Source organism: Lissotriton vulgaris, chromosome 7 (genome assembly GCF_964263255.1).
Source record: "Lissotriton vulgaris chromosome 7, aLisVul1.2, whole genome shotgun sequence".
Taxonomy (NCBI): domain Eukaryota; kingdom Metazoa; phylum Chordata; class Amphibia; order Caudata; family Salamandridae; genus Lissotriton; species Lissotriton vulgaris.
The window spans coordinates 1560246745-1560267579 of NC_141695.1; positions in this window are offsets into that span (position 1 = coordinate 1560246745).

Below are 20835 nucleotides of genomic sequence, written 5' to 3' on the forward strand. Positions count from 1 at the left end.
AAAAAAATTGCAGCTGCTCATAGAGGTGAAGAAATCTACCAGTCAACTCACATATCTCACAGACCTAGTGTGAAAGCTGGGCATCTTGGAATACTAGGTCGCCTGGTAGGTCACTGCCAAGGTGATGGAAAGTATTTGGGTTTGAGTGTCCAATGTCAGTTGCACTGGAGAACTTATGCAGGGATGGATGGGATCTCCTTTTGAATAAAGCAACCTGCTTTTGGCAGTACTGCAGCTCTTGTGTTTCATTTGCTAAGCTGCCTTCTTGAATTGCCACACTTGGAAACTGCTAGTCCCGAGTAGTACCATTTTAATGATTTCAGGGATCTTTGGGCATAACATTTTTGCGGGCCCCTTTATGGATCACATTTTAAAGTTTAGTCATTTTGAGATATTCAATGGTACATTTTAACTAGGTGACAAAAACAATTGAGATTTCTTGCCTGTGACCTCAAATATTCTAAAAACACTGTTTTAGAGAAGGTAAGGAAGTAGCGGTAGGCAGAGAGGTTTCGAAAGAGGAAAAACTAGACAGAAAGCTCAATTTCCCACTTTGAGCTATAACTCCTCAGGACCAGAGAAGTGCCAGAGTACGTGTGGAGAATGGGTGTAAGCAGGGCAGATGCTGCAGAGGCCTGGAGGAGACTGAAGCAGCATAATTAATTTGCTTGAAAATGTTAGGGTCTCCCTTATCTAAGTCACCATCAACCTGATAATATTCATGCCCACCCTGCCCATCCTCCTACCCCCAATAAGTTACTGAATGTACGATATAGCAAATCTGGGTAAAATGACTTCTTGGAGCTATAGAAGTGCTATAAAACAGCTCAATGACTGTTTAAACACGGAACAATTAGCAGAACAATGTTCTATTTGCCAGGCCTCCCTCCTATCTGATGCTTTAAAGGACCCAATATGATCACGCTTAGATCACCAGACCTTCATTTGATAGGTAGTGCTCCAGCACATTGCAGCAGTGTTACATTACTACCAATCCGAGTCTACAAGCGCTTCCCTATGGGAAGTAGGTACTTAAGATCCCCAATATACCTCCATTTCAAGTATCTTGGACCCTGTTGCCCTCTTCTGCTCCCCATAGAGGAGCCAAGCTGCACCTTGACCACAGGCAGGCGTTCAGTTTGTCAGTATATTTCTTTTAACTTCACTAGGGGTGAAGTATAATGAGCTGAAGATCAGCCATTCCACTCTCAGAACTGTGCTCACTTACCTGGGGAAATTTTGGGCATGTCTCTTCCATGGGTCTTGGTGCCTCTTCCAGTTACTAATCCCCGTACTGCAGTAGAAACACATTACGCGATCATCGTGACCTGCAGAAGACAAAGCTGGTAAAAGAGGGAACAGCTTAGCCATAAACCATCCCATGTTCACAGCCCACAAAATCCCAACCACCTATGTTTTCCTTAGTGGCAGTGTCTTAAAGCAGAATACTTCCACTCTAAGTTCTTAAGAGAATTTGGAGTATTGGCTGACAAAGGACCAGAAACCCTATTTATGATTGGGCCTTAGATATTTGTCAAAAATAGAAGTAGTCTCTATATTTTAAAGTAGAACCTTTTAACTAAATCAGCAAAACAGAAACAAATGTACATAGGACCAATTCTGGGCCCTATTGATACAGGCCGTAGGCCGTATGGATGCAATTGATTATCATTGCATATAGGGGTAAGAATTTCATAGGAATTTTATTCTCTTACCAAATGACTTGCACAAAAAAAGTTGTACACATTTAATGAAATGCACCGGTTGAGAGTACTTTAAAGAAGAAGTGTACATTGGTCCAAAGGTGTGCTGTGATAAAGGATTAGCTTAGACAACTCTCATATGTTTTTTTTTAATTCCTTTTTATTAACCGGTTGCTTGACACACATCCATATACATCATCAATACAGGATGGAATAGGGCATCATTAGTTTAAGGAGTAATACAATTACAATCAATTAAATCTCAGGATTTCGTGGTCAATCATCTTAAGCATTAATCACATCGATTTTTACAATACCCTGGCTTCGATGTTCATTAACTTCTATACTTTTCCCATTTGGTCCAAACTTTTACCCATTTTCTTGGGCATCTTCTACTCACGTAGACCACTTTTTCGGCTTGCTGACACCAGTCTAGGTCTCGTTTCCAGGCCCCCACCCTTGGTGGATCAGCTGCACCCCACACTATCGATATATTCCTCTTTACTACTCTAGAGGCCAGCGTAAGCCATGTTTTAATATGCTTGGGCCAAGTTAATTCCCCTGTCACTCCCAGTAAGTGCCATCGTACCTCGACTGGAATCTGCATATCTGCTACTGCTGCCATCAACCGGGATACCTGTTATGATGTTGTTTCTTTCACCGTCCTCGTGCAGGCATGAGAATCTGTGTTGTCATCTATGGAACTTCTAGAGTTCCAGGTTCTCTGTATTCTGAGGAAGGCGGTTGCAGAGGCAGGAGAGTTAGAGCTTTTCCAGAGACCAAACTTTACAATAAATATCCTAATTTGAATAATAATCATTGGATATCCGTGTCACGTACTTCAACATTTTGGCGACGATCCTGTTTTGACTTACCTCGTCTTCCACCATCAAGACTCCACATCGTTCCTTGTCAAGACTTGCTAGCACAGCGTTTTTCATCCATCATCAACGTTCTCTGGCGAAAATTAACACCTTTCAAGATACTGTTCCTGGCATCTTTATTGGCAATTCTTATTTTTTCTTTGTTTGGTCGTTTTTTTTTTTTGCTAGGCAACCTCGCTTCGTGGTCCCTTCACGCGCATTCTGTAAGTCGCGCGAGACGCATTTCACTTTGGAATTGCGCGCGCAGGCATTAAGCCGCGTTGTCAAGGACTCTTGGGTTGCCAAGCTCTTCTACTTCAAGTTGCGCGTGCATTTCCAGCCACGTTAACAAAGACCAATCGGAGAATTGTTCTGCGGTGACGTTATCACGCTCCTTACGCATAGCGGCCATTTTATTTTTTATTTTTACACCTTGCCAACCAATATTTGCCAACCACATATTTCACGAAGCACTTTTCTATAGTTTTAGCGATTTGTGCTCACTCGTTTTACATTAGCTGTTTTATTCAATTTTATAAATATTACATTTGTCAATATTACAGCTCTCTTAATTTACTGCTCCTGCCTCAGCTTAATACCGCGTGATTTTTTATTTTATTTATTCATGGCAACAACAGCTAATCAAACAATGGACCCACCACCACCATTTCTTATTGATGGAGACATTCCTAGTATTGAATGGGAAGAATGGATAAGCATTTTTGAAAATTATTTAGAAGCCAATGATGGTCTTAGATTTCAAGCTACAAGAAAAAAAGCAATTCTTTTGAACTCTCTTGGAAAGGCGGGCCAACATGCCTTTAGGTTTTTACCAGAACTCTTAGATGCAGACGGCCAACAAGTTGATAATCCTTACAATGAAGCAAAACAAAGAGTAGAAAAATATTTTGGAAAGCAAGTTAATATTGTGATGCAGAGACACAAATTTTACACCATTCCACAAAAAGAGAAAGAAACTGTTGATCAAATGGTAACTCACTTGAGGGAACTCTCACTAAAATGTGATTTTGACGCAATGACAGACCAACTTATTAGAGATCAATTGATTGTGCAGTGTCAAAACAAAAGGATGCAACAAAAACTTTGGGCAGAGAAAAATACGACTTTAATGGAAGCAATTACTATTGCCAAAGTCGTAGAAGAATCTGATAAATGCATGGAAGAAATGCGTGCAATTGAAATGAAAACAAAGATACAGTCAATACAATCAACAAGCATGACAAGTCTGAAAAAGATTCTTCTTCACCTATTGACACAAAATATCCTGATGTTAGACCTAAGTTTTCTTCTTTTAAGTTTAAACCAAAAGGTTCTTTCTATGGAGGTAGAAGCACATTTGTTGGTGGTTTTTGCTGTGGGAGTATGACTCATGCTGCGGATTTTCATGGCTGTTTTGCCCGAGACAAGACCTGCAAGAAATGCGGAAAAAGGGGTCCCATCAGCAAAGCTTGTAGAAATCCTTCTGTCAATAGGGTTGCTTTTGCTGATGACGATGTTGTTCCTCCTGATATGTCTCTGTGTATCGAAGATAATTCCTATGGTGTTTTCCAAAGGCCTAAAGCTGTTTTTGTTTTTTTATGGGGTTTCAGTGACGCTCTTAGTTGAGCCTGGTTCCATGTTCACAATCATTCCCTTTCGCTTATTCAAAGAGTGTTGGCCACATATTCCACTTTCTGAGATTGATATCACGCCAAAGGGATATGGAGGTGAAGTCATTAACATAAAGGGCGTCATGGATACTTCTTTTGAATTCAAAGGCAGATCTTCGTCAGAAAAGGTGTATATTTCTGATGATGGTCCAGCAATTTTGGGTTGGATACAACAACATAACTTACATATTATTTTGGATCGCTGATCCGTGGATAAGGTCCTTGTCATTGATGACTTTCCTAATGTTAATGCTGTTCTCACTAAGTACAATTATGTTTTTCGCTCTAATTTGGGTAAGTTGGAGGGGTATGTACATGAAATTAAATTGAAAAACAATGTTATTCTTGTACAACATTCTCTTAGAAGAATTCCTATTGCGATACGAAAGGAAGTTAAGGAAATGCTTGAAGATATGCAAAAACAAGATATAATAGAACCAGTGGAAGCCTTCGAGTGGCTTTCTCCGGTAGTGGTCACACAAAAAAAGGATGGCAAACTTTGTTTTTGTGTTGACCTCAGGTCTCTTAATCAGAACATTATTGTAGATAAGTTTCCCGATCCTAATATCTCGGAGATGGTACTCTTGATGGACAAGGCACATTTTTTTTTAGCAAACTTGATCTCAGATCAGTCTTCCATCAGGTAGTATTACACCCTGATTCTAGGAAACTTACTGCGTTTCTAACCATTGAAGGAGTATTTCAGCTTAAAAGGTTACCTTTCGGGCTGGCCTCAGCAGCCAGCGTATTCCAACGCATGATGTATTCTTTACTAAAAGATTTGAAACACGTTCACTATTTTCAAGACGATATTCTAATTACTGGTATAGATGAATGTGAACATAATGCAAATTTGGCTAAAGTGCTGCATATTTTGCTAAATGCTGGTCTTACGTTGAGGAAAGATAAATGCACATTTCTAATGACAGAGATAGACTATTTGAGTTATACCATATCTCAATCAGGAGTCAAACCAAAAGAAGACTTGTTGAAAGCTATTAGGTGTGCACCCTCTCCTTCAAATAAGGATCAATTAAAATAATTTTTAGGGTTAGTAGAGTATTACTCCAAACTTGTATTTAATTTTGCGCATAAAACTGAAGCGTTGCGCTTGTACCCCTTAGAAAAGGGGTACAATTCACTTGGGAATCTCAACAATCTGAAGCTTTTGAGAAAATTAAACTTGAGATTGTCATTGCAGGTATACTTAGTACAGTTGAACCAGGTAAAGATACTTATGTAACTGTTGATGCAAGTGCTCATGGTATTGGTGCTATTTTATCCCAAAAGAAAAATGGTGTGGAAAAAACAGTTGCTTTCGCTTCTCGTTCACTCAGTTGTTTGGAACGTAATTAATTATTCCCGGGTGACAGCCACTGTCCGTGTAGGTACACGGAGGGGAGCCGCGGGCGTGGAAATAAACGCCGCGTGAAGTCACCCCACGCTGTCGTTTCCGAAGGGGCACAATCTGTTCCCTTTGGAAGTTCCCTTTTTCAACACACCCCTACCAGAGTGTGTAGTGTGGTGTTGATGGAATTTTTTCCGTCTTCTGACACTGTATATAACTTTTTCACACTTAGAGCCTCACGGGAGGGTGCGCCTTAGCGCGCGCACACCACCGGAGGACTTTTGATATAGGTCCTGAAGAAAGCTGAGCTATACGCAATATCAACCGCTGAAACATGTCGACCAAATTTTATTTCTGATCCAGGATTCCGGTTCCTTAATTAAGAACCTGGGGAGTCCGCTCACTCTGTTTTTAACCAATGCGGGCTGGCCATTATTAAAAAAATTTCTAAAGGCACAACCTTTGCATTTTTTAATTGTTAACACACATTTGCACTTTCACAATTAGTCACCTCCTAATTTGGGCACTGTTGCACCCACCACATCCTGCTCCGCTGTAATCAGGCGTCGTAGCACGCTGGGGAGGCATTCGGTCACCCCAGCGGGGACCCGATGATGAAGCATGTCACCAACTAGTGGTGAGTGAGGGTCCTTCTAAGAATTAAGGTTCTTTCCCTCCACCCACTATAGGGTGAACAGCAAGCGCCCTGACTTTCTTCCAGTTGAAGACAGTCGCTCGGGCCCTCTTAGGGACATTGAGACTGCCCCGCTGTGTATACTACAGGCGTGTGAGCATTGATCACACGTGCGGCACACAGCGGAGCTTCATTTCATAAACCTTTGAACTATCACGTTTGTCACTTTTCTTTTGCACCTTAGTCACTCCTTCGTTGTTTACAATGGAACGTAATTAAGCCATGATTGAGCGTGAAGCTTTAGCTGCTGTGTGGGGAGTTTCGCATTTTTGTACCTATGTGTGGGGAGTGCAATTCTCTTTAAGAACTGACCACAAGCCTCTTATTAGGATTTTATCACCAGGATGTGCTAATAATGGTTCTCCTCGCTTAATGAGATTAGTTGCCAAGTTACAAGAGTATACGTATCTGGATGTAAAAATATACAGGCAGATTGCTTGTCTCGTTTGCCTATTCAGTCTCGAAATTGTAATGAGTTTGAAGAAGAAAATGTATGTTTAGTAGCAAGTTTTAAAGATGTGTGTTCAGGTGGTTTCAAATCTATTTCTAAAGATGAATGGCATCAGGCAGTTATTGAAGACCCAGATTTTGTTGACTTAATTAGTGCCATACACCTTGGTTGGAAACGTGAGGGTGAGGTGAAACCTTCTTTACGTAATTTTTTCAAATTGCAATAGGAACTTAGTATTGGTTGTTCTATTGATTTGGTGATGAGAGGTGAAAGATTCATTCCCCAAATTCACTCAAGAAAAAACGTTTTCTTCCGGCGCATGAGGGTCATCTTGGTCAAAGCATGACTTTTAAACGTCTCAAGGTTAATTTTTGGTGGCCTGGAATGGATGATGATGTTCGAGTGTGGGTTGAGAATTGTTCACTATGTAAAGAAAGAGAGAAAAGGTTGAAAATCGATTCACATTCTCAAGGTTCTATTTCTTTTGGTACGGACTTACCTTGGGAGAAAGTCTGTTTGGATTTTATTGGTCCGATGGACTTCTTATCTGCTGAATTTTGTTTTGCAATGGTTTTAGTGGATGTTTGTTCATGTTGGATGTGTGTGGAATTCATGAAGAATATAACTACTGATAGTGTCAATAAGCAACTCAGATCTATTTTTTTAAAAGAGAGTTTTCCACGTGTCCTTCTTACAGATAATGGTACCCAACTAACTTCTTTGGCTATGCGCACGTTTCTTTCCAATCATGGGATCAAACACATGTGTACCTCCTTGTATAACCCACAAGCTAATGGTATTGTGGAGCGCATGAATAGAATGGTGAAGGGTACTATTCAAATGTCTGTTCAAGGTCATTGTGATGTTCAAAGAGCTGTGGAGGATTTGGTTTGGTCGTACAATACCACTATCCATAGTGTTACCAATGCCATTCCTTTTGAGGTAATGCGTGGTAGGGTTCCCAAAACCAAATTAATTCCTCACTGGTTGTATGAAAAGGATGCGTCCTTACCTACTACTACTCTCTCTGGTAAGATGGGGAGGGTAGAAGTAGGAGATTTAGTCAAAATAAAGTTAGGAAGAAGAGAACATGGTGTAATACATTTTCAGATCCTTTTAGAGTTAAGGAGGTTCACAAGTGACATGTGGTGTTGGAAAATGGGCAATGTTGGAACTTCAGAAGAATTGCCCTATATTCAAAGAGAATTAATGTCACAGGTTCTAGAGATGATATTTTTAGAAAGCCTTCGGGAAGTTAAACGAATGAAACCTGTACATCAGTGCCGTCTTCCAAATAAATATGATCATTTTCTTATGTATTAAGTGTTATTTACCATTGGAAGATTAATGGGAAAAAATGAGTTGTAAAAAATGTATTTGTTCATTTCATTTTTTAGTGTGCTTATATAATCTAAGTTTCTCTATGAGTTTGTGTTCTCACCTGTGTTCTATATTTTATGGATTTATTGTTTCTTTGTTTATTGTAAGAAAGAAAGCTATGTTTTGATGTTGTTTCTTTCACCGTCCTCGTGCAGGTATGAGAATCTATGTAACTTCTAGAGTTCCAGATTCTCTGTATTCTGAGGAAGGCAGTTGCCGAGGCAGGAGAGTTAGAGCTCTTCCAGAGACCAAACTTTACAATAAATATCTTAATTTGAATAACAATCATTGGATATCCGTGTCACGTACTTCAACATTTCCCCTTCCCAGTACTGTTGAATCTTGGGACAGGCTCAGAGGATGTGGAAAAAGGTGCCCCCCACAACTCCTAGCACATTGACTTGAGTCGCAGCGGCCCAACCTTTGTTTCAGAGTTCGGGTAATGTATGACCTCTGTAAAATCCTAACTGGACTAGTCTAAATCTTGCACGTATCACAATTTCCCTAGGGCTCTGTATGGCCTCTGCCCAGTCATCATCCTACAACAGTTCAATTCGTCTCCAATGCCTCTCTCAAGGGACCCAAAGGATCTGAGTTATTCATGATCTTGCAGTATGTAAGCGAAACAGCTTTGCCCACCATTGGGCCCAACAGCAATCTAAGCATGGGCGAATTTTGCGAATCTCGCGTTCGCGAATTTTGCGGATTTGCGAACTCGCAATCCGCAAAATCCGCGAATTCTCGCAAATTTGCGGATTTTTTTTTTTGTGTTTGCGCGGGTTTCTGCGAGTTCGCGAGGGTTTTGTACAATGTCGCAAATTGCGAACTTACCTGTCGGGTCGCAAGTTTCGCGAACTTGTTGTTTCTACGTGTCCAGCCTGTTTGGGACACTCTTCTTCATCACTGCCACTCTCTGTCACCACTGCCACTCTCTGACTACTCATGCCACCCTCTGGCCCACCCATGCCACCCTCTGTTTCATCACAGCACCCTCTGGTTGTCCAGTCAGTGTACATTATTGTGGCAACGCAAGCACACCTTCCCTGCCTCAAGTGACCTGAATTAATTTGGGGCTGATTAATGTGTCAAAGAATATTTTTTTAGCTGGCACCTGCTTCCTTAGTGCTTCCTGATTAGTGATCTTTTGAACTTGCTAAGTGCTTTCATTGTTGCAAAATTAGTTACAACACCTGCCCTGCCCCAACTGACAATAATGAATTAGGGGCTGATTAATGGATTTGAACCTCCAGCCTGGCTCCTGCTTGTCTCCCTTAGCTGTAATTCAGGACCTTTGTGGCATATGTGTAACTATTCTGAGGTTCAGAGCAGGGTCACATAATAGTTGCAACTGGCAACTGAACTCTGGAGGGGCCCCTCAGGAAGCACTACAGGAAATGGCTACTAATGATGAGCCTGAACTTTTGAACCTGGTAAGTAGTTTCAGTTTTGCTAAAATCGTATTTCTGCAATTTTGCACTTATTCGCGGGGCGCGAAGTTGTACTGGGAAGCCGCGAACTCACGCGAACAGTGCGAGCAGTGCGAGCAAAATCCGCTGCTCGCGGATTTGCGGATTTTGCGGGAGATTCGTGAATCTCGCGGATTGCGAATTTACCGAAAATCCGCAAAATCCGCGAGCGAAACGGATTTTCCGCCCATGCTTACAGCAATCAGTCTTCTAGTGGGGAATAGTCATGCAGCCGCTCTCCCTCCGGTATGTGACACCTTAGGGCGTGCTACAGAAACAAAAGAGGGAGTGAAGAGGTGGTGTCCAAATGGGCATTGGATACGTTCTCCTCTAGAAATGTATCAAAAACACAGAGATCCACCCTTAGATAGATTTCAGAAAAAAATTACTCACAGGTCACGTGTTTTTCCTACAGTGGTTGGAAGCACACAGTGTTTATTTAAATACCCCTCACACACCAATAGGACCCATGGTGTCATGCTTCATCATGGGGGTCTTCCCGCCTCGCTGCGGGACCGGGCGTGCTACGACCTACGACTACATGGGAGCCCTGATTTTCATAACTATGTGGTCTAATATAATAGCGGGTGGAACGCCACCGCCCATATGGCGGTGGTGATCCGCCAGCCATTAACTGCCGCCCACCTCCCATTTCCCCCACCATATTTTGATGGCGAGGGGTACCCCGGCAGATGGAAAGACCGTCCACCGGTTTTCCGCCAGTCAATGAGTCGACAGGGCAGAAAAGGGCTGGATATAGTGGCGGTGTCTGGAAGAGACCGCCATCCATATTACAATACAGGCAGAGTAGTCCCTTTCGCCGCCATGGAAATGGCATGCAGTGCCAGAATGTGGGGGCCTGTTGCGGGCCCCCAGGGTGCTGTGGGGGGTGGGGGTGCTCATGGGGAGGTACCTATGGTAACCCCCTGCATTTGCATGCACAACGTGGCAGGCAGCGCACGGTTTGCATGCACAAGGTGCATCCATGGCATTGTGGCAGGCGGTGCTGTGGATGGGGTATGGCATCTGTGGAGGTGGCATTCTGATTGCCGGTGTGGGACAGCCACACCACTGACAGCCAGTCCCAAGACCGCTAGGGTGGCGGGCGGACATCCTAATAGACCCCTTAGTGGGGTGTAGGAAAATGTGAGTGGAAGGGTCAGTTGTGAGTGATAAAAGTGTATTAAAAAGTACCTGCTCTTATGGACTAGAAACTTTAATATTCCTTAGAGCTGGTAATGTTAAAAAAGTGGGTTGGAGGTATCCTGCTTTAATGAGCGATCCCTCCTGTGTACGTCAACATGCTTTGAAGCTCACAGGCTTCTTATTCAGGACAAAAACAGATCACTTCTGTTCTCACCGTGCTATCGAAACAATGTCGATTGAGTAGATGAATATGTAAAGTGATATATAAATATATACAAATAGTGTTAGCGGCGCGGGGAGGCGATACCTGAGCGAGGCAGTGTCCTGGAGTTAAATGTGACTGTAGGCACCCTACCCACCCGTTTTAAGGCTCATGGAGCATTGTCTCCCAAATAAACAAATTACCATATAGAAGACCTAGTGGGTATTGTATCTTGTGCATGATTAATTGCCTCTTCACTTAGTAACACTTTTTGCATATATATCATTTTACATATTCACCTACTCACTGAACATTGTTTCAATAGCATAGTGAGAACAGAAGCGATCACCCCTCACCCTTCCACTAACATTTTCCTACACCACACATAGTTCTAAAAATCAGTGCTCCCATGTAGTCGTAGGTCGTAGCACGCCCCATCCCGCAGCACAGCGGGAAGACCCCTATGATGAAGCATGACACCAAGGGCCCTATTGGTGTGTGAGGGATATTTAAACAAACACTGTGTGCTTCCAACCACTGTAGGAAACACACATGACCTGTGAGTACATTTTTTCTGAAATCTATCTAAGGGTGGATCTCTGTGCTTTTATACCTTAGGGCGTGCTTCAGCTGTAAATAACGGAACCGCTCTCCATCTGCCAGCTTGTATTCTATCTGCAGGTCCTTGAATTTAATCATTGTCCCATTCCGCCAGACGTCTCCACCTATGGAAGCCCACCAAGCAGCCCACCTCAGCCAATTGATCATAGTCCCATAGTGGGGTTTAGTCCATTAGTTTGTATTCCCACCCCAGTAATTTTGTGGCCACCTGTCGTGCCTGAATCACCGTCCTCATGTGTGCCAGGAGATGCGACTTACATCCTTCCCTATACAATGCCACAGGGTAGCCCCCAGGCCCCATTATGTGATGGTCCACCCTATAGGCAGGTTCTATGTATGGTGCTAAGACCCAGTCGTTCACATTTACCTGCTGGGATGCCAAGTAATAGCTCCTGACGTCTGGTACCATCAGTCCACCCTCATAAACTCCCCATTGCAGCATACGCAGTGCAATTCGGGGACTGCCCACCGCCCACAATAGGGCGTTTATTTGTCCATCAATTGTTCGAAAAACTGCGTTCGGGACCTGAAGTGGGGCATTCCGGAGTACATATAACAACCTTGGGAGGGCCATCATTTTGAACAGGACAACCCTTCCCATAAGTAGCTTTCGCCAGTTCACCACATCTCTGCGCAATCTCTCCAGCTGAGGATACAAGTTCAGTTCTAGAAACCTCTCTGCCAACTTGGTGACCCAAATATTTAAATTTCTCTTGTTGCGCCAGAGCCACACAAGCAGATGTAAGGTGCAGAGTTTCTCCCCCTAAGGGAAAAACTAATGATTTATCCCAATTTATTTGATGGCCAGAATAATTATAGAAGGTCCTAAAGATATGCTTGAGTCTGTGGATTGTGTGGCGTGGCCTATGTGCATAAAGCAGGATGTCATCCACATATAGGGAGATGCGTTCCTCCCAACCACCACCAACATCTATCCCCTGCACAAAAGGATCTCTCGTACCCATGCCACTAGTGGTTTCAAAGCCATTGCGAAGTTCTTCGGGGAGAGCGGACATCTCTGGCGTGTGCCTCTGTGGAGAGCGAAGGGTCTAGATATCGCCCTGTTGACCCAAACTCTCCCCAATGGGTCGGAGTATGGAAGATGGACCCAGGCACATAACTTTGGTCCAAAGCCTAGCTTAGACAGAACCATAAATAAGTATGGCCCCTCGCTACGGTCATATGCCATACAGGTATCTAGCAACAGCACTGCTGCAGCCTCTGTCAGGCGCAATGCCACCACGTGCATTACCCCGTATAGGTGACGGAGGTTTAGTCTAGTGCTTCCCTGTGGCCTGATTGGTCCAGGTGAATTTTTGTGGAAATGATGGGACTGAGTCTTTTGGCCAACACCTTTGCTAGCACTTTGGCTTCAAATTTGAGCAGGGAGATGGGCCTCTATGAGCCACATAGCTCAGGTGGTTTGCCTGGTTTAGGAATGACCACTATTGTGGCTAGCCTAAGGTCCTCTGGTAGACGCTCTCCCTCCCGTGCCACGCAAAATATGTTAAGCATGGGCTGTGCCACTGTTTCTGCTACACATTTATACATTTCTGCGGGCAGCCCATTCGGGTCCGCTGCTTTTCCTGATTGCAGCTCTCTTATGGCACTTGCAACCTCCTCCATTGTCAAGTCTTGATCAACTGGCTCGCTATCTTCCACTGTGAATGTCAGCAGGGAGATATCTTTAAGGAATTCACTGCATTCCTCTTCTGTGTGGCGAGGCTGACTGATATAACATATCTCTACCTGGAAATAGCCTCTTGCAAACACTTTGTATGCCTCCCACAACACACACTGTGAATTAACCAAACCTGTGTTCTCTATTAAGTATTGTTCTGTGCGTTCTCTAAACTTATCCTGAAATTCCTGATGCCTAAAGAGCCAGGGATCCACACGTGGTGGAAGAACTTGGTTTCGGGCTGGGCCTCACAGAGACACCTCCACTAGGGAATGGTCCGATATACCCCTAGCTTTATGCTGTGCATCCCTGAACTGTCTGACACGCACACATTGCGTGAGAATGTAATCTAATCTTGAGCCACTGCCATGTACTGCTGACATATGCGTGTATCGCCTAGTGGATGTATTATACTCTCTCTACAGATCTATAAGCCACAAATGTCCGCAATGTCTCTGGGCCCCCCACCTGGGAAGATGGTTTGGCTCTATCCAGGTCCTGGAACATCGTACCTTTCATATCTCCCCCCAACAGGAAGATCCCCGGGGGTAGGTCCAGTATTAGTTTGCGTAGCAGCGGAAGCGTACCTGCGTGAAGCTTCAGGGGTATGTAGGTGAAGCAAAAGTTAAGAGTGCGTCCTTTCCTAGTCCCTGTCAGTGCCAAATATCTGCCCAGAAAATCATGCCATATACGTCCCGGTATAAAGGGAACTGCCTTCCTGACTAGTATTTCTAGCCCTCTAGAGCCAGAGGTAAATCCTGCGCGTGCCAGGAGGGTTTATCCAAAGGGCAGGCGTAACCTGATTAGCCATATCCTAGCAGGGGATAATGAAACCCACCCTCTCCCTCCTCCCACCACCCTGAATTTCCACCCCTGAGTGTCCTGTAGCCCGTATTTCAGTGCATCCAATAGCAGCAACATCACAACTTTAAACTTAAAGAACCTGTTACTGACAAGTTCCCTCACCTTACCAATAAACCACCCTCCCTGCTGCCCTGCTGACAGACTTTGAACTACCTGCCACGTAGCTTAGCAGAATGCCTGCCGCCCTCCTAGAAGAATGAAATTCAATCTGTGGTCAAGCGGTGCCCTCCCCAATCCCACCCAAGCCCTTCTCAATACCATAGTACCTACTAGTTCTGTGCATCAGCTTCTCATTAGTTGTCCCTTAGCCAACTCCAGCCGGTGCGAATCATCCCCTCGTGATGAAGTATCTTGGAAAAAGCGGAATCCGAAACCATCCACCCCCAAAACTGCAATGAAAGTGCGATCAGAGCTCGATGGTGCTCCAGGGTAGTCTTGTTATTTGATTAGTTGGTATTTTGACTGGTCACAGCCGGACAGTTCTCATTCTTTCCTTGACGATTCTGTGATGTCTGTGTCCTTATGAACATACTGGGATTGCCTGTTACGGTTCCATGTCTGTCTTCAGCGTCCATCTTTGCCTGAGTTCCCACTTTGTCACAAGCCGTCGACCCAGTCCCATGCCTCCACCGGTGAGGAGAGGAAGAACGTTTTCTGAACTGCTTCAATTCGTAGTTTCGCCGGAAAGAACACTGCATATTTTATGCCTTTATCTCTGAGTGCTTTCTTGACTTCCAGGAAACTTCGGCACTGTTTTTGCACTTTGATCATGAAATCTGGGAAGAAGGTGATCATACTGTTTTCAAATTTCTTGGGAGGGGGATGCGTGCCGTTTGCAAGATAGCGTCTCTGTCTCGAAAGTTGAAGACCCTTGCGACTATTGGCCTTGAAGGGGTCCCCGGCCTTGGCCTTCCGCCTCGAACTCGATGAGCTCTTTCAATCGAGAAATAGTTTGACTGACCATTTGGTTGCAGGTGTTTAGTAATTAGATCTTCAACAAATAGATCTGCTGCTGGCCCTTCCGCGCGCTCTGGCACTCCAAAAATGCATATATTGTTCCGGAGCACCCTTCTTTCATAATCATCCGGCTAGGCCTCCATCCTGTCTTGCTTGGTTTGAAGCATCTGCACTTGTTATTTGAAGCTAGCTGTGTCGGAGGCTAGTGTTGTGTTGGTTTTCTCCAATTCCTTGACCTAAGTGTCCATGTTCCGGAGAACGGCTCGAATCAGGGAGATTTCTATATTTACTGTGTCCAGTCTCGACTCCAGGGAGGTGCGGACATTGTTAGTGGCAGCCATAATATATTGAAGGGTAAGTTCAGGCTGTCTGGCGGGGGTGCAGGCCTGTACTTGTGTGCTTGCGTTAGCAGTTTTTTGTTCCTCTCCTCCTTTATTCCAAGCATATTCATCCAATATCGTTTGCAGAGCTGCATTGCCGCCCTTGCCACCATCATGCTGTTTTGTGTGGTTTGAGCTTCGTGGGCTTAGGTCGTAGGTGATGCACCGTACTCCCCACCACCTGCCTTTCGGAGAAGTGCCCTCCATGGCCTGTCAGGTTTCCCTTCATTTATTTAGCAGTCTGCAAATCCACTATTCTATAGGATATCTTACTTAGGGAATATCCGGTGGTGGTCTGGCGGCCCCCAGTATTTCTTCTTTGTTTACTTTCCCACTACCTTTTGGTTCGCTTTCCTCCTCTTTATCATGTATTTGTGTATTTCTGCTTTCAGTTGATTCCCTGCAAGAAAGGAGAGGTGAAACCAGGGAAGAGGTGAGCAATTTTGGTGCAACGTGCATATTGTTGTCCGGTGACCTAGCTCTTTAGGGCCAAGTGATGCGCAAATGCTCTCTTATTGCCTGCGACCCTCTGTTTGTGGCTATTCTTGGCTGTGTGTTACCCCGTGGTGTATGGTAATCTGCACCTTCACCTGCATGGCCCCTCTGCTGTTTGCTACTCGCTGAGGTCGTTGTATCTCCAGCTCATATCTTTGCAGCGACCAAATACTAAACCCGACTCTCTGTTCTCTGCTTTCTCTCCAACTGTAGTTGGATGCTTGTTAGCAGTCCAGCATGTGTCTGCACTTAATGTCTTCATGTTGAATACAGGACCACAGATTTTAGAGTGCAGTATGCTCCTGCAATGTGCTTTGGCCTTCCTGTGTGGACGACGGTGGGTGGACACTTCTATGATCTTTAACTATAGGTGCTGTATTTTGGAGTGGCTCCTCCAACCCTACACCACCCGCACTTACCAATCGTTGTCAGCCTGGGCCACCATTCATTTAGCTTGACAGGACCATGCAGACAGCTCCTCCAGGGCCCTCCCGAGCAAATCAGAGCTTCATACCCACGTGAGGTATTTATTGCTGCGGCGCCGCGGGCCCAGCTCTGACCTCCATCGTGGCCCCATGCTGCCTCCCTGCCCCTGTGCGCTCCTGGGCCTCACGTTCAGAATCCAGCAGCCATCAACAGCCGGGCCAGCAAATCTACTTTTAGAGTGGCCACTAAACTCCTGAAGTCACGGCCCTTTGAGGTAGGAGTGCTTGCCGGCTCAGATTGTCCTTTCTTCTAGTTGTCACCCGCCCTTCTCCTGCCGACCTGCAGGCACTCATGCAATTGCTGCATAAGTATAAGTTGGCGGCCTTACTTTTTGTGATTTTTAAAATGTTCAGCCACCTGACAACTCCCTGTATCTCGCCGCTCCATGTCCACCACTCACTCCCGACTTGGGCAACTGGGCCTCCTAGGCATGGCGGCCTCAGCAGCCTGTGCCGCCGGCACTGGTTCTGGTACCTTGTGCCCGGTGTTGCTCTGTGCCCCTGGGATGCGCCTCTCGTTCCCTCTGGCTGCTATTGGTGGGCCGCCGCCCAAGCATAGCGCTGAAATCACAGCGGTTCGCCTTTCGAGGCCCAGCTAGGCGATCAAGCTTGCCACGGCCACCATTTTCTACTCCCTTCGCAGCAGCATAATACGGATTCTCACTACGTCTTTTGGTGCTTTGACTGAAATAAAGGGCTGATGACAGAGCTCACGGTGTCAGGGGCTCATATTGTTGATGTCGTTGGGTTTTTAAGCTGGATTTATGGTGGATTTTGGCAGGATTGCGGTGAGGTTTCTTGAGCCGTACTAATGAGCAACCATTCCATTCAGCGGTTGGCCAGGCCCCCAACTCCATAGCTGCCAAGGTTTCAGATTGCGATGTGTGACATTTTCAGAATTTCACTGAAATTATGAGTGACATTTCATCGACTATGAGAGACACTTTCTCGAGCGCAAAATCATGCAATGAAAAGGAGGAGAAACATATAAATATCAGGAATTACATCAATTTGAGCAACAAGAAACTTTAAGACCATATTAAAACTTCTGAAAAGCACCAGAAATGGAAGAGCCTGACATCAGGGTTTTTTCCTGGGATGAAAAAAGTGTGGGGGGCGTCTCTAAAATGGGCATGCATGACCTATGGAATTAAGTGTATGGTTTAAACACAAACTACGTTTCATCACTGGCAGCACTTTGCTGGAAGAATTACGGTTAAACCAATTTTATTGCCAGCTTATATCACACTTCACAACCGGGGCAGAAATGTGCATGGTGCAATCCTGTGGTAAAAATATTCCCCCTTAACTACTAGGTCTATGAAAATGAGGAAATGAATGAACATGTCAAGTTCACTGGGCTTTAAAGACATTCCTATTTATCATTTAACTCAGCTTGGACGTGTAGAGGTGCCACCAGCTGGAAACGACACTGCTCTAGCGAATCCCCTTTGACATAAAAGAACAATTTACTGCCAAGACTGAACAAGCATTTACAATGCAATGGTCTTGGCATTATTAAAGGTAGAGCTATTGGCATTGCTCATGATTTTTTTTTTCCAATCATAGATAAATGGCATTGTCATTTACAATGCCAATAGCTTCATCGTTAAATAAATGGCATTGTCATTTACAATGCCAATAGTCTCACCCATCAAGTATGAAATCAAGGCAGTGTTCCTGAGTCAAAGTATAGCCCATCTCCCCCTTGGAAATACATACACATGGTAGCCGCTCAGGCAAGAGACATTATACCCGACACAATTCATCAAAGACTAGAAAATCCAGGCATCAAGCAAAACAAAGCAACATGTTCCCTAAGTAGGCTTACCGGTATAAGACTGTCAGTAGGTCTGCAAGAGCCAAGACGTCACGGCAGGAAGGATGGGGGACGAATAGCTTCACCGGGCCAGTTTAAATACTCCCGGCTGATGACACAGCCAGGGGGCAGGGGAGAAAGCACAGCTAGGGGGCAGGGGAGCAAGCACAGCCAGGGGGCAGGGGAGCAAGCACAGCCAGGGGGCAGGGAAGCAAGCACAGCCAGGGGGCAGGGGAGCAAGCACAGCCAGGGGGCAAGGGAGCAAGCACAGCCAGGGGGCAGGGGAGCAAGCACAGCCAGGGGCCAGGGGAGCAAGCACAGCCAGGGGCCAGGAGAGCAGGCACAGTCAGGGGCAGGAGAGCAAGCACAGCCAGGGGACAGGGGGGCAGGAGAGCAAGGACAGCCAGGGGGCAGGAGAGCAAGCACATCCAGGGGGCAGGAGAGAAAGCACAGCCAGGGGGCAGGGGAGCAAGCACAGCCAGGGCTCTTACCTCAAAAGGACTGACGGGCACTGGATTGAAACTGATTTTTCGGGAACAGGGTACTTCAGATCACATAGGATCGTTGCCATCCAATTACAACACACAGCTGAGACAAGGAACGTACAAGGAGTTACAACATGCGGGTAAACAATTGCAAAACACTTTATCTTACCCAATTTGCGCAGAATCCTCTTGCACTCATCCCTGCTCAGATCTAGGAGTGTTGGCCATACCGCAGGCATCTTCCTGCATTCAGGTCAGAGAACTGCTTCCTCCCTGCAGAAGCAAGTTACAGGGTATGAAGGGATGGACTTCTCCCAACTAGTGAACTCCAGTTGAGCTTCAAACGTGATGGTTTCCACGGGTGATTTGTAAGTGGCCTATATTTTGCTTATTCGGTGTTAACCTTGAATATGCCTGCCAAACCTATGCACTGCTACCCCATTTGCATGAGTCGCTCGCCGCTGGCATCAAACAGATGTAGAAGACGACGCAGCGGAAGCTGGGGACGAGTACAGAAAAGGGAGGTGGGGAATGCAAAAAAGAGGCCAGAGAGCACCGCAGGGAAGGGGCGGTGCAGAGGCTCTGGAGGAGAGCAGAGAAGAGGCTTAGAAAGAAGATGGAGGGAGGAGCAGCGAAGAACTAGAGTGAAAGAGGTAGTACTTAGAGTGAGAGCAGCATGGATAATAGGGGCAGCGTAGTGAAGTGTAAAGACATGGTCTCACACGTGTCAGTCGAGCATGAAATTGTAAATTGCATTTACATAGCGCTTACTACCCCTGATGAGGCGTCAAAGCGCTTATATTTATTCCAGTAAAGCCTTGACACAGGAACATAAATGGTATCCCCTTCAGCTCATACAACCCTAGTGACAATCTACTAAAGTACATCACTACAGGGAGTAGTGTCTGGGGAGAGAGCAGAGGAAGGGAGAGCAAAACATTGGCTTATGGTAGTAGCACTGAAAATGCCAAGAAAGCAAGGGAAAGGCTGGCTAGAAATAGAAACGGAAGGGCAGAGAAGTGCATGTAAATTGGAGAAAGAGCAGTATTGACGTGGAGAGGAGCAGCAGGGCGGATGTTGGGCGATGTAGCGAAAGTCTTGAGGGGCAGACAATATACACAATGTCTATGGGCAGTGGAAAGACTTCATGGGCATCGGGATGACTGTGAGAAGCAATGGGGATATCGGGCTGTATATAGCAGTAGATCGGAAGAAGAGTTGTGAGGAAACTGAGGCAATTTAATATGTAGGATTACCAGTATGTACATTGGGAGGACAGTAGGCAGACGGCTGTCACTAGGTTGGCTCTGAGGAAGGTCATATATTCCATCAGCAGAATTGTCAGAGAATGTTGAAAGTAACCCATTATCGAGCAGGTCTGACATTGAACTACAGAGCTCTCTGGTGACTAGGAGAAGGGGGCGCCATGGCTCAGTGACAGGGTTAGCTTTACCATCTATAGACACAGACACATAAAGGAGCTGTCTGTGAGAAGGAAAGGGCGCTGCCCTGCCAACTTGATCCTCCTCCCATTCCCCGAGGAGCCGTACCCACCTTCCCCGGGAGCATCGGTGAACCAGTGGCTTGCAGACACACACAATAACAGGGGTAGCCTTCCTAACTGCGGTTCTAGAGATGCTAAAGATGGCACGGGCATCAGTGTGCGTGCGTGTAGCCACAGCATGCCGGGAGTTGAAGTTTTTAACAAAGAGTCCCGGTCCCCTAAATTAAATGTGAGTGGGGCCCACTGGCCAGGGCCGCCACAAAAGAAGTACTGGTTATTGCAGGAAAGAGAAGTGGCTGAGGCCCTGTTCATTTACCTGCGTGTGCACTGTCTCGCCCAGGCACCAGGCCCTGAGGCATGCTTCTCAGTGGAAGGGAGTTATATAGGAATCCTGCTGCACCCTCGAGAAAGCCTGGTGCCACGACCAGACAGCAGAACACATGACAGCCCTCAAGAACGCCACCCGCAAACACCATCAGCTAATCCGCACCACCAAGAAGACAGCATTCAAAGAACCACTGGACAACAACACCCACAACAGCAAGGAACTCTTCAGCATCGTTAAAGAGCTCTCCAACCCCAGCGCCTGCAACAACGACATCACACCCTTGCGAGACCTCT